Raw genomic sequence first — 13,024 nt, 5'->3', positions numbered from 1 at the left:
CATTGTCTTCAAAATTGCTCCTGGGCAAAGATTTCTCTGTGCTCTGTGGGAAGTCACCCTGCACAACAAAGCAGAACAGCATCCGGTGCCCAACCACTGATTCAGAACAGGCAGGCAGATGTTCATGCCAGGGAGCTACTATGGAAGAGGGGCACTCCTCCAAACCTTCAGAATTCATGGTGATACTAAGATCCATTAGCTTGATCAGGTTTCTCAGTTGTGCGCACAGAGTCCACTCCCACAGATTTTAAAAAAGATTATATTTTTAGAGCTTTTATTTATCTTTAACAATTATTTTTATCTTGTGTGTGTGAGAGAGTTTTCCTGAACGCATGTTTATGCACCATATGTGTACCTCGTATCTGAAGAGGCCAGAAGAGGACTTCAGATCCCCTGGAATTAGAGTTACAGAGGGTCGTGTACCATGTGGGTGCTGGGAATTGAAACCAGGTCCTCCCAAGAACAGCCAGGGCTCTTAACTGCCAAGCTATCTCTTCAGCCTTATTTTAAATTATTAAACAAAAAGTTTCCAAAACCTGGATGAGTGAGATGGTAGAAGCATTTTGGCATAAGTTGAGGACTTGAATTTAATCCCCAGTCCTGCAAGATGACTGAAGAGAGGAGAATTATCCTCTACCCTCTGCATGTATGCTGTGGAGTGCACATGAGCCTACACACACACACACACACACACACACACACACACACACACACTCCAAAACTAAATAAGTCTCATACCAAGCATTGTGGTGGAACCATTTAACACAGAATATAAAATAGGACTATGAAGTCCTGAAATCCCATGAAAGGCAACCAAAATTACCATATAGTGGTGGCTATCATTGGATAATATGAGCTGTCAAAAATTTTCTAACTAAATGGTTTCTACCTTTGTAGCTTCTTCAATGAGATGACTGTGGAGACTGAACGCTATACTGTGTCCACCATGACCTTTGCTGTTGTAGTCATCATAGGTTACTGATCTGCATGAGCTGGGTTTATAGGCAAGTAACACCCTGCCAATCAGCTTTGTCACTCATAAGATGGTCACAATTACCTTTATTCATAAGACAGTTACAGGGGCTGAGAAGAACAGTTTATGTAAACCAGCTAACAGAATCTAAATTACTGTATATACTTAGTAAATACTACATTTACTTTGTTTTGGAATTTTGTTTTGTTGTTGATTTGGTTTTAGTTTTTGAAACCGGGTCCTATGTAGCTTGAACAGAATTCAAACTCTATGTTACCACAGCTGATGTTTTTCTTCATTTCAAGATTTTTTTTTGAGACTTTTGTTAGAAAACAACATAGATTTCAAATGCAAATGTCTTTGTGGTCTGCCTTGCTGGTACACTTGAGTTTTTGATTCAGATAAGAACTCTAATCAGTCTCTTATTTTTCCATAGAAAAGCCCTCCCTTGTCTCATACCTACCCTTTCATTTGCATGTCAATAACCAGTCATAGGTTGGATTCTAATCCTCCAGGATCCAGAGGTAGAGTGCTATTCTGAAATGATATGATTGTGTGAAGAGAAAGTTAAGTTGTGTAAAGCCCCTGGAATTATATGTGTCACCCTATGAAGTAAGTGTGTGAGCCTTGTTGAAAAGTTGCCAGCCAGGCAGGGGGCCTGGTGGTTCAGGCTTGTGATCCCACCTAGACAGGAAGCTGGGTTGTGAGGATTGCAAGTTCATTGCCTGCCACCGGTATACAGCAAGTTCAAAGGTAGACTATTTGCCTGGCATATGCAAGGCCTTAGTTTTAATCTTCAAGATCACAAAGGAAAAAAGAAAATGAAATCATAAATCTCTGAAGATATTTTCCTAAATTGTGTTTACTTTTTAAAAAAGATTTACTTAGTTACAGCTATATGTATCTGTGAGACTGTGCAAAAGTATGTGCTTATTTGCATGTGGGGCTCACAGGACAAGAAGAGGGCAGTGGTCCCTTGAAGCAGAGTTACAAGAAATTTTGTGCTGTCCTGTATTGATGCTGGGACATGAACTCTATGTCTCTGAACACAAGTGTTCTTAACTACTGAACCATTTCTCCAGTCCCTAAATTATCTTTAGGTCGTTATTGCATTAAATTCATATTTGTACATAGAATTTAACAAGAATTAATTTTTTTGTCTTTTTTTCTTTTTCGAGACAGGGTTTCTCTGTATTGTTTTGGAGGCTGTACTGGAACTCACTCTGTAGACCAGGCTGGCCTCGAACTCACAGAGATCTGCCTGCCTCTGCCTCCAGAGTGCTGGGATTAAAGGCGTGCGCCACCACCGCCCGGCACAAGAATTAATTTTATAGGTTGAGAAAGGGGCTGTACTGGCTGGTTTTGGGTGTCACCTTGACACAATCTCGAGTCATCAGAGGAAGGAGCCTCAGCTGAGGAAATGCCTCTATGAGATCCAGCTGCAAGGCATTTTCTCATTTAGTGATCAATGGGGGAGAGCCCAGCCCATGGTGGATGGTGCCATCCCTGGGCAGGTGGTCCTGCGTTCTATAAGTAAAGCAGGCTGAGCAAGCCATGGGAAGCAAGCCAGCAATCAGCATCCACCACGACCTTGGCATCAGCTCCTGCCTCCAGGATTCTGCTGTCTGAGTTCCTGTCCCGACTTCCTTCAGTGATGAAGAGCCATGTGGGAGTGTGAGTCAAAGAAACCCTTTCCTCTGCAAATCAAGTTTTGGTTGTGGTGTTTTGCTGCAGCAACAGAAACCCTAACAAGACAGGGACTTTATAAGGGTTTCTGATGTTTTTGATATAAAGCCCACAGAAGACTGAAACCAGCTCTAACTTAGTAAACGCCTCCTGATCCCTGTGGCTCACGTGCACTGCTTCAAAATGATGAGCTGCCACCACATTCCATCTTCCTTCCTTCCTGCTGCCTGCCTCCGGCTCCTTTTCCCTTTCTTCAAGCTCGTTCCCTGGATGAGCAGGCATCCCCTTAGGGCATAAAATTGCCTTTCTGTCTTTCTGAAGCTCCCTCATCTCTGTAAGATATGCTGCGGTCTCTATAAGCTGCCTCCCACTCCCTGCTCTTGATTAGGCTCTCAGGGAATCTCTCAAGCGTTGGGGGATTAGATGGAAATCACTGTGGAAGAAGCCAGAGCACATCCTCCCCACCCCTGCAGTCTTTCCTCTAATTTGGGCAGAGATGAAAATGGAAGAGACAGCAGACACCGTACAGGCTTCCCTGGAAGCCTGGGTCCAACCCTAATGGTTTGGTCTACATCTTTTACTCATCTTTGGGTTCTAGCTAGCAATTTTTCTCCATCCAGACAAGTGCCAGAGGTTAACCTCCATTTATATTTAGATATATATGCAGACAAGAAACAAAGGTACAAACACACAGTATCTACTTGTCACTTTTAGGTGATACTCCATCTGCTTCACCTACAGAGAGAAATGGGAGTGTAAGCTCTCCTCTACAGTACAGTATCCACTGTGCCCAACCAGGAGACTGTGAGTGATTCAGACTGAATGCATTATCTCACTAGGGGCTCCCAGACACCCTAAAAATAAAAATACATTGTTACAGCTGAGCAACTGGAGATGTTGTTCATTAAAGCATTCTGCCTATTGTCACAGACATATGTGGAACCTGGAACAATAGAATCCATGTTTTCAGGAGATTAAAGAAAAAGAACACAAAAGAAAGGGTGGGGGGAATGAGAACATTTCTATCTCAAAAGACACAGATGTTATGTTTCCCAATTCTGAAGATGTGGACTGCAGCCAGCTTATAAAGTCCCTTGAAAATGACCCGTTACATCACAGGTGTAGATAGGGCCTTATCTAAAAAAGCAAGAACAGTCCCATTACAAGAAGAAAAGCAAAAACAACAACTTTTGAAGCCTGGGACAATGGAAAAGACTTTCTTGCATAAAATTTCAAGTCACTAACTACTTTGATTTTGTTTGAATAGCTAAATTCATTTCCAGAAGCCAATGGTGGAAATCTAATATGAAATTTAAAATTAGAAAGGGCAATCAGAAAGAGAAAACTATTGACTGTAAGCCAATATGATATACACGTCATGATAGGGGTCATTAGAGCTAAATATATCTTATCTAGCTTTGCAGAAATCCCTAATATATTAGGATTGAAAAATTCCCTCCATAAGTTAGGCGATTATCTTTTCAAATATTATTTCTCAGTCTTCTCCCTAAGCGTTTCAACTAAGAGAGAACTGATAAGAATAAGATAATATTTCTAAACCTAAGGATTATAGCCTGATGCAACAGAAAATATCACTAATTGTAATACCAGATACGAAAACTACTTTGAAGACTGATGGAGTGCATTCTGCAGATCTGTGGCTGAGCGGATGACCTCCTTTGAAGATCTTTGCAAAGAAAATAAACTACCATCAGTGAGATGACTAAACAGGGCCTGTGGAAACGCTCAGAGCCTACTTTGGGTGAAGGCACAGAAGCTACTGCATTAGATTGTAAGAATTGAAAGCCAGAATAAACCATAAGCAAAAGGGACTTAAGGGAGCTGGGGGGTGTGGGGGGACGGAACTCTGAACTGCAGCTCACATCAGTGCTGGCTTGACCCAAAGATTCAATGTTTTAAATTTTTTATCTTATTTTTAAGGTGTGTGTGTGTATGTATACGTGTACAGTGTGTGTGTATGAGTGTATGTACATGAGTATGTGTACATGTGCAGGTGCTCACAGAGGTCAGAGTGGCAGATTCTTCTGGAGCTGGAGTTACAGGAACTGTAAGCTGTCTGATGTACATATGTGTGTGCTGGGAACTGAACTCCAGTTGTCTTCAAGATGAGTGCTCACTCTTAGATGCTGAGCCAGTTTTCCAACCCACACTGATATCTGACTCCATCTCACAACTCTTGGCCTCTTTAGACATGATTCTTCATACTGGGTCCCTCTGCATGGTAGACGTTTTGATTTGAATCTGCTGTGTCCACTGAAGGCTCCAGTGACAATGTGGAGTCTTTCTCTGTCCCACTAGCTCCCCAGTAATGACATGGGGACTTACTACAAATTATGAAAGCTTGACCTGGCCTTAGCTTAGGCTTATTTCTAACTAGCTCTTATAACTTAAATTAACCCATTTCTATTGATGTACATTCTGCCACGTGGTTCGTGGCTGGTACCTCTCCTCCTGCTTGCCCTCCTGGCTTCTCCGCCTTTCTTGTTCTCCAAGCTCTCTCTTTCCAGAAGTCCTACCTAGAATACTTCCTGTCTAACTATTGGCCATTTAGCTTTTTATTAAAGCAATTTCAGTTTGGGTTTGGGGGGACTTAGTACCTTAAGGAAGTGGGGCCTGGCTACCAGGAGTAGGTAGGTAGGTCACTTGGGGCAGTAAGCTGTGAGGAAAATAAGCCTCACTTCAGGCTCCACCCCCCACTGGAGAAGCCACTCCAGCTACCTTGCCTTTTCTGCCATCATTTACAGTAACCCCTCATGATGCTGTTACAAGTAATCGGTGTGTGGACCTGGTTTTTACAAGTTTGTGACACTTTATTTAAGGAATTATAATTAAGGTGTACATATACTGCAAAGTAGCAAAAAAACTATTCAAAATCCAAGCGATTCAGTAGTACAGATCAAAAAAGAGCTAACAGAGAGTCGTGAGGGTGGCATTATGCAAGAGCCCCAAGCTATTGCCTAGATCTTCTTTTATGGGTCTAAAAGAAAGACTGGTTACAAAGGGATTTAATTAGTTTGGTTCTGTATTTTGATTGACAGGGGGAGTTATACAACCTTTTCCTCTACTGCATATATATATATATATATATAGTGATATATTGGAGTTATAAAGTTATAACCTTTTCTCTACTGTCCTTTCCTACACTGCATCTAATTTTCTTACTATGTATACCCAACTATGGATATGCAAAAGATGATTTATCTTACTGTGTATGCATCCAAAACAAGTTCAGGTGGATCAACCTTTTGCTCTGGTACCTAGATATAAACTGGAAATATTTTATGAATAGAAACCATCCACAATGTCCCAGGCATCAGCCTGGGAATCCAGCATGGGACTGATCAATACCCCCTGAATTTGGGTGTCAGTGAGGAGGCCTAGGGAATCTATTGAGCCTTGGGCAGCAGATCAGTACCCATCCCAAGTATACACACGGACTTTGGACTCCCATAGAACAATGTGAGGTGCACTCTCACCCTGAACTCTTGGGGAAGGGTCTAGGCCCTGCCCTATATGAAATGACAGAGTATGGACACCCCCATGGAGGGCCTCACCCTCCCTGGGGGAATGAGGGGATAACGGGGGGGGGGGTTGGGGGGAGGGCACGGGAGGAGGGGAGGGAATGGGAGAGGGACCTGGAACTGACTTGTGTAGCAACCTCGTTTCTTATCTAAATTTAAACTGGAAAATAAAAATAAAATAAAATAAAAAAAAGAAACCATCCACAATGGATGGCTATCAAGAGGAAAAGCAAGTTATCCTATTATTTGGAGTAGGGTGAATGTGTAGCTTGATGTGTCTTAGACGGCTAAGTACATTGTTAGGAGGAAGGTGTGTGTACAGCCCAGATCAAGCAGAGTCCCAGGCCGCTAAAGTAAACCTCATGCTTTCCCGCCCCCCCAAAACATGAGCCAAAATAAGCCTTTCCTTTCTTACTTCTGAAAAGTGGTTTGGTAACTTTGATGTGAACAGTGACTAAGGTAGCAGGTTGGAGAGTTTTTAGAGCCCCACACTTCATTTCCTGTCTCCCCAACAAAGAATGAGGGTTATTTCTTAGGTATTAACGTTCCCAAGAAGAGCTCTTCATTCTTCCAGGTAGTCCATGTTGGGTCACTCCTCCCTCCATGCACTAATCATTATGGTCTGTATTAGGGTATTCTAATTGGACTGGGATGCCTCAGATCCTCCATTACTGAATCTAAAGAAGGCTGGGAGCTGATGATTTGTGAGCCAAAGAATTACGTAGGCAATAGACAAGATATTCCTTTGAGACATAGCACTTTCAGGAGACACAGACAGGAACCACAGCTCACACGGCCCTCTGTCACTTCTGTATTGTCTTCCTGAGGGAGGTTGAATCATGGAGTCATATGAAATCATCCACACAAGTCTAGTGGAGACACCCATAAGGGTTTCCTGTTACATTTTTCTTTTCTTTTCTTTGTTTTTTTTTTCTTTTTTGAGTGAAATCTACTCAGAGAAAGGCTGAAAAGTGTAGCTCAGTGGAGGATACCTGACCTGCATGCACAAAGGCTGGGATCAATTCCTAGTAGCATGTCAACAAGTCTACCACCACCACTAATTTACCTCTAATTTACCACTAAATTACCTCACTATGTTTTCAGAAGGACTTGAAGTCTAGCCCAGCAAGCAAGTTTTGCTGTGTGGCTGAAAACCAGATAGGAATTAGAGTGCTTCCACTGACCTGGGTCTACAACAATGATACTCAGAGAAAACCATGGGCAGAGACCCATGTATAGTTCTCAGTTCTGCATTCTCCAGTTCTGTCTCACATGGTATCCATTCTTCCACCTGAACTGTTAGGAGAGATGCAGGCACAATTCAATAGACTTTCAAGGAGTTTCCTGGAGCTGGCTATTCTTCCTTTCAGTCAAGAACCCTAACCATTGCACCAAGTTTTAGGAAAGACACTCTTTTGTAGGCACAAAACTCCTAGCATACTGTAATGAGAACAAAGTTGGTCCCAAGGATGTTGTCTATAGCATGATGCTCTTAAACACTGAGTTGTGCCACCAGAGATACACAGCAGGTGGGAAGAACTGGAGCCATGCCTTGCTTTAGAAGGAGACTGAGAACATTGATGAGCTGGTCATGTACAGTAGGTGTCTTGTGTGATGTAACTACAGCATCCATTGAACTAGAATCATGCAACCTGGAGCCAGCAGGGGAGCCTGGGTTCAAATATTCTGTTCACATTGGCATAGCTATTGCCACATGATTTCCTAACAAATTAACTAAGGGTCACCCTGACTCAGGGCAGACCAATAATATTCGCTGTTTGAAGCTGTTTGAAGTTGTATAGTTAATAAGATTTTAGCACATGCTTCATTCGGTCAAGAGAGCAATTACTATTCATCTGAATTCATAACATCTCGATGTTACTAATGTCAAGCTAATTCTATGTGCCATAAACAAATGAAAAGAAAATAGCCATGCATAATTTTCAGACCTTGTGAACTTGGGCAAGTATTTGATCTCTGAGAACCAATGTGCTTTCCCAGTTAAAACTGTATAAAATATGCCATGTGACTGTTGCAAAGCAAATACTTTGTAGATTTGTCCCTTTTAAAACTCATGATGAACTGGTGCCCTGCTCAAAGCCACCTGAGGCCTGGTGACTGCACACTGGGGATCCCATCCCAGGGATCCAGCCCACCCAGAGACTGCCAGCATCCTAGTCCTTTCTCTGCCCACAGGATGAGGTAAGCGTAGGCTTGTTTCTGGACCACCTTCCAGTGCCCTGCTCAGAGCCACCTGAAGCCTGGGGACGGTCCAGCCCACCCAGAGGCTAGCAAGGCCCCAGTACTAGTTCCGCCACCACCCATGGGAGGAAGGCAGTCATCAGAGTATTGGACCTACTTGTACCCACCAGCAATCTTGTCAAAAGCAATCTACAGATTCAATGAAATCCCCATCAAAATCCCAGCACAATTATTCACAGAGCTTGAAAGAACAATTCTCAAGTTTATATGGAAAAACAAAAGACGCAGGATAGCCAAAACAACCCTGTTCAACAAGGCAACATCCAGAGGCATCACCATCCCTGACTTCAAGCTCTATTTTAGAGCTATAGTCCTTAAAACAGCTTGGTATTGACACAAAAATAGACAGGTAGACCAATGGAATCAAATTGAAAATCCTGATATGGACCCACACACCTACGAACACCTGATTTTTGACAAAGAAGCTAAAATTATGCAATGGAAAAAAGAAAGCATCATCAACGAATGTTGCCGGCATAACTGGATGCTGGCATGTAGAAGAATGCAGACAGATCCATATCTATTGCCATGCACAAAACTTAAGTCCAAATGGATCAAAACCTCAACATAAATTCAGCTACACTGTACCCCTTAAAAGAGAAACTAGGTGGTACCCTCGAATGAATTGGTACAGGAGACTGCTTCCTGAACATAACATCAATAGCACAGACACTAAGATCCACAATTAGTAAATGGGACCTCCTGAAACTGAGAAGTTTTTGTAAGGCAAAGACGGAGTCAACAAGACAAAATGGCAGCCCACAGGATGGGAAAAGATATTCACCAACCTCACATCTGACAGAGAGCTGATTTACAAAATATACAAAGAACTCAAGAAGCTAGTCACCAAAACACCAAATAATCTAATTAAAAAGTGGGTGTATGGAATTAAATAGAAAATTCTCAATAGAGGAATCTAAAATGGCTAAAAGACACTTAAGAAAGTGCTCAACATCCTTGGTCATCAAGAAAATGCAAATCAAAACAACTCAGCTACCATCTTACTCCTGTCAGAATGGCTAAAATAAAAAACATCAATGACAGTTTATGCTGGTGAGGATGTGGAGAGAGGGGAACACTCCTCTACTGCTGGTGGGAATGCCACTTTGGAAATCAGTATGGAGGTTACTCAGGAAAATGGGGATCAGTCTACCACAAGATCCAACAATTCCACTCTTAGGCATATACCCAAAAGATGCACATTCATATAACAAGGACATCTGTTCAACCATGTTCATCACAGCATTATTTGTAATAGTCAGAACCTGGAAGCAACCTAGATGCCCCTCAACTGAAGAATGGATAAAGAAAATGTGGTACATTTACACAATGGAGTATTGCTCAGCGGAAAAACAATGGAATCTTGAAATTCACAGGCAAATGGATGGCACTAGAAGAAACCATCCTGAGTGAGGTAACCCAGTCACAAAAAGACAAAAATGCTATGTACTCACTCATATATGGATTTTAGACATAAAGTAAAGGATTACCAGCCCACAATTCACATGGCCAGAGAAGCTCGGAAAGAAGGAGGACCCCAGGAGAAACATACATGGTCCCCTGGAGAAGAGGAAAGGGACAAGATTTCCTGAGCTAATTGGGAGCATGGGGGAAAGGGAAGAGGGAGTTATAAGAAAGAAAAGGGTAGAAGAGGAAGGTAGAGGAGGACAGGGGAGAGCAGGAAGGTTGAGTCTGGGGAAGAATAGAGGAGAGCAAGGAAAGAGACACCATAATTGAGGGAGCCATTATAGGTTTAAAGAGAAATCTGGCACTAGAGAAATGCCCAAAGATGTACAAGGTTGGCAACTAACATTCTAAGAAATAGTCGAGAATTTAACTTAAGTGCCCTTTCCTGATAATGAGTTTGATGACTACCTCATGAGTCATTCTAGAGCCTTCATCCAGTAGTTGATGGAAACAGAAGCAGAGATCCACAGCTAAACACTGAACTGAACTCCGTAATCCAGTTGCAGAGAGGGAGGAGTGATGAGCAAAGGAGTCAAGACCAAGCTGGAGAAACCCACAGAAACAGTTGACCTAAACAAGTGGGAGCTCATGGACTCCAGACTGATAGCTGGGAAACCAGCACAGGACTGTTCCAGACCCCCTCAACAAGAATGTCAGTTTGGAGGTCTGGTTAATCTATGGGGCCTCTGGTAGTGGATCAGAATTTATCCCTAGTACATGAATGAACTTTGGGACACCACTCCACATAGAGGGATACTCTCTCAGCCTAGACACATGGTGGGGGGTCTAGGTCCTGCTCCAAATATGACAGACTTTGAAGATTCTCCCATGGAAGGCCTCACCCTCCCTGGTGAGCAGAAAGGGGATGGGATGGGGGCCTATGGTGGGCAGGGGAGGAGGGATGGGAGAGAGAACTGGGATTGACATGTAAAACAAGCTTGTTTCTAATTTAAATTAAAAAGGGGGAAAGTAAAACACAGGATGAATTTTAAGTGCCACTGTGACAGTATTAAAAGGGTAGCCATCACGGATCAACCATCTAAAATGGATTAATGTCTGTCATTATACATAGAGTAGGCTTATTATTGTGGAAAAGTGTTCATATATATTTAATTTTTAAATTATATAAAAGTGTGCATATATATTGTGTGTTATTTAAACTGGAGTCAGTGCACTGGTTACTTTACTTGAAACAAACTCGAGTCACCTAGCGAGAGGAAACCTTAGTTGAAGGATTGCCTACATCAAATTGTACTGGAGTGAAATCTGTGGGACATTTTCTTAATTATTGAGGTATGTGGTAAGGTCCAGCCCATCATGCATGGTGCCACCCCTGGGCAGGTGGTCCTGGGTTATATAAGAAAGCAGACTGAGCTGGCCATGGAAAGGAAATCAGTAAACAATGTTCTCCAGTGGTTTCTGCTTCAGGCTTATGTATTGGCTTTCTTGGATGATGAACACAACCTGTAATCCAAACACACCCTTCCTCTTCAATGTTTTCTGGTCAGTGTTCTATGATAGCAACAGGGACATATGCTAGGGCAATAAGAAAATCTAGTTACTACTACTACTTCTCCTCCTCCTCCTCTTCCTCCTTCTGGTTTTCATCATCTTAATTTACGCGTCTAGGTAATGCCTCATATCAGAAGAGACCGGAAGAGGGGTGAGATGCCCTGGCCCTGGAGTTAGCTGACATGGGTGTCAGAGATTGAACATGTGTCCTCTGCAAGTGCTTTTAACCACAATGCTCTATCTTCAGTTGCTACATTTTCCTTGTCAATGTTTATCAGTCTTGCCTACTACACAGTTCTGAACAAATAACAACTCTCATTATTCCTGAACTATAATAATGTCTTATTTCAGACAGGTGAATTTTCCCTTGTGTGTAATTACTCCATATATCTCTCTAGCTGTTTGAGATTCATCACTTTGGGTTGTCAATCTCTGCTATAAGTCAGAACATGCTAGTAACAAATGTGAAGTAGCATATTCAAACCTTTCGAAAAGGATTCTTCAGGGTAGACTAGGTCTTCCTAATGAGTCTTAATGAAGAGAAGTGTGAGGGAAATGAGAGTCTTGAGACAGCTTCATGTCAGTGTCTCATCACGGAAGTGAGGACCTAAGCCCATGACAATCAGCTGGTGTTTTCCTAGTGTTCACTGGACAGTGAGTGGAATTTTGAAAGTCTCTATCACATGTATTTTTCTGCCATCTACTGGCCATTTCTGCAAAAGACAACTGCTGATGCAAGCAAAGGTGTATCTACTCTACCCTCTCCTTGAATCTCACTGGTTCCTAGGCATCTTACCAACTTACACATTCAAAGGCAGCAGTTCTCCACCTTCCTAATGCTGTGACCCTTAAATACAGTTTCTCATGTTATGATGACCCCCAATAAAATTATTTCATGCTTCTTAATAACTGTAATTTTGCTACTGTTATGAATCGTAATGTTTAACCAGTATGCAGAATGGTCTTAGGTGACCCTTGTGAAAGGGTCATTTGACCTCCAAAGGGGCCACTACCCATAGGTTGAGAAGCACTGATCTAAGGGATGCCCTTAAGAATTCTGATGTAGGAACAAAATCAAAAGGTCTACAATGAGGCAATCCTGGGACAGGGTATTGAGAGATTGAGTTATCTGTCAGCATCTAATCCAGTCACTTGTCCTTTCCAGCCCGAGTTACACGGCCTAATTTCTACTAGCTCTAGCATCCCTCAGATATGAACAAGCATCACTATCTATACTTCATTCTCTTCAAGACTAATTTATAGTATTGTGATATGTCTAAGAGATCTCTAATCATGCTACCTTTCAATCCTATTGATCATTGGTTTTATTAAAACACAGTTTAGTAACTATACTGACCTTTAAAAAATTCCTATATTTTCTCTTTTGACTGTATGTTTTCTATCTTACTGAATTCCATCTTTATTAATATTTTCTTATTCCTACTGCAGGTTTAGCTTCCTCTCCAGTTTCGGTCTTCTTAAGGTTCACATGTAGATCACTGGTTATGGGAATCTCATTTCATATCTATGTGAACATAGAAAGCTGTAAATTTCCTGTGAGCACTAATGATTTGCATTCTCT

General features: G+C 42.0%; 1 long non-coding RNA gene across 1 annotated transcript in view; it reads right to left on the bottom strand.

The window, feature by feature from the left end:
- The window catches only part of LOC121136301, a 57,212-nt gene that overhangs the window by 43,082 nt on the left and 1,106 nt on the right, over positions 1 to 13,024 (bottom strand). The gene's annotated exons all lie outside the window — the stretch shown is intronic.

The sequence above is a fragment of the Mesocricetus auratus genome, unplaced genomic scaffold (genome assembly GCF_017639785.1).
Source record: "Mesocricetus auratus isolate SY011 unplaced genomic scaffold, BCM_Maur_2.0 Super-Scaffold_6723, whole genome shotgun sequence".
Taxonomy (NCBI): domain Eukaryota; kingdom Metazoa; phylum Chordata; class Mammalia; order Rodentia; family Cricetidae; genus Mesocricetus; species Mesocricetus auratus.
The sequence above is the reverse complement of the archived record's forward strand: the minus strand, read 5'-3'. Positions and strand labels throughout refer to the sequence as shown.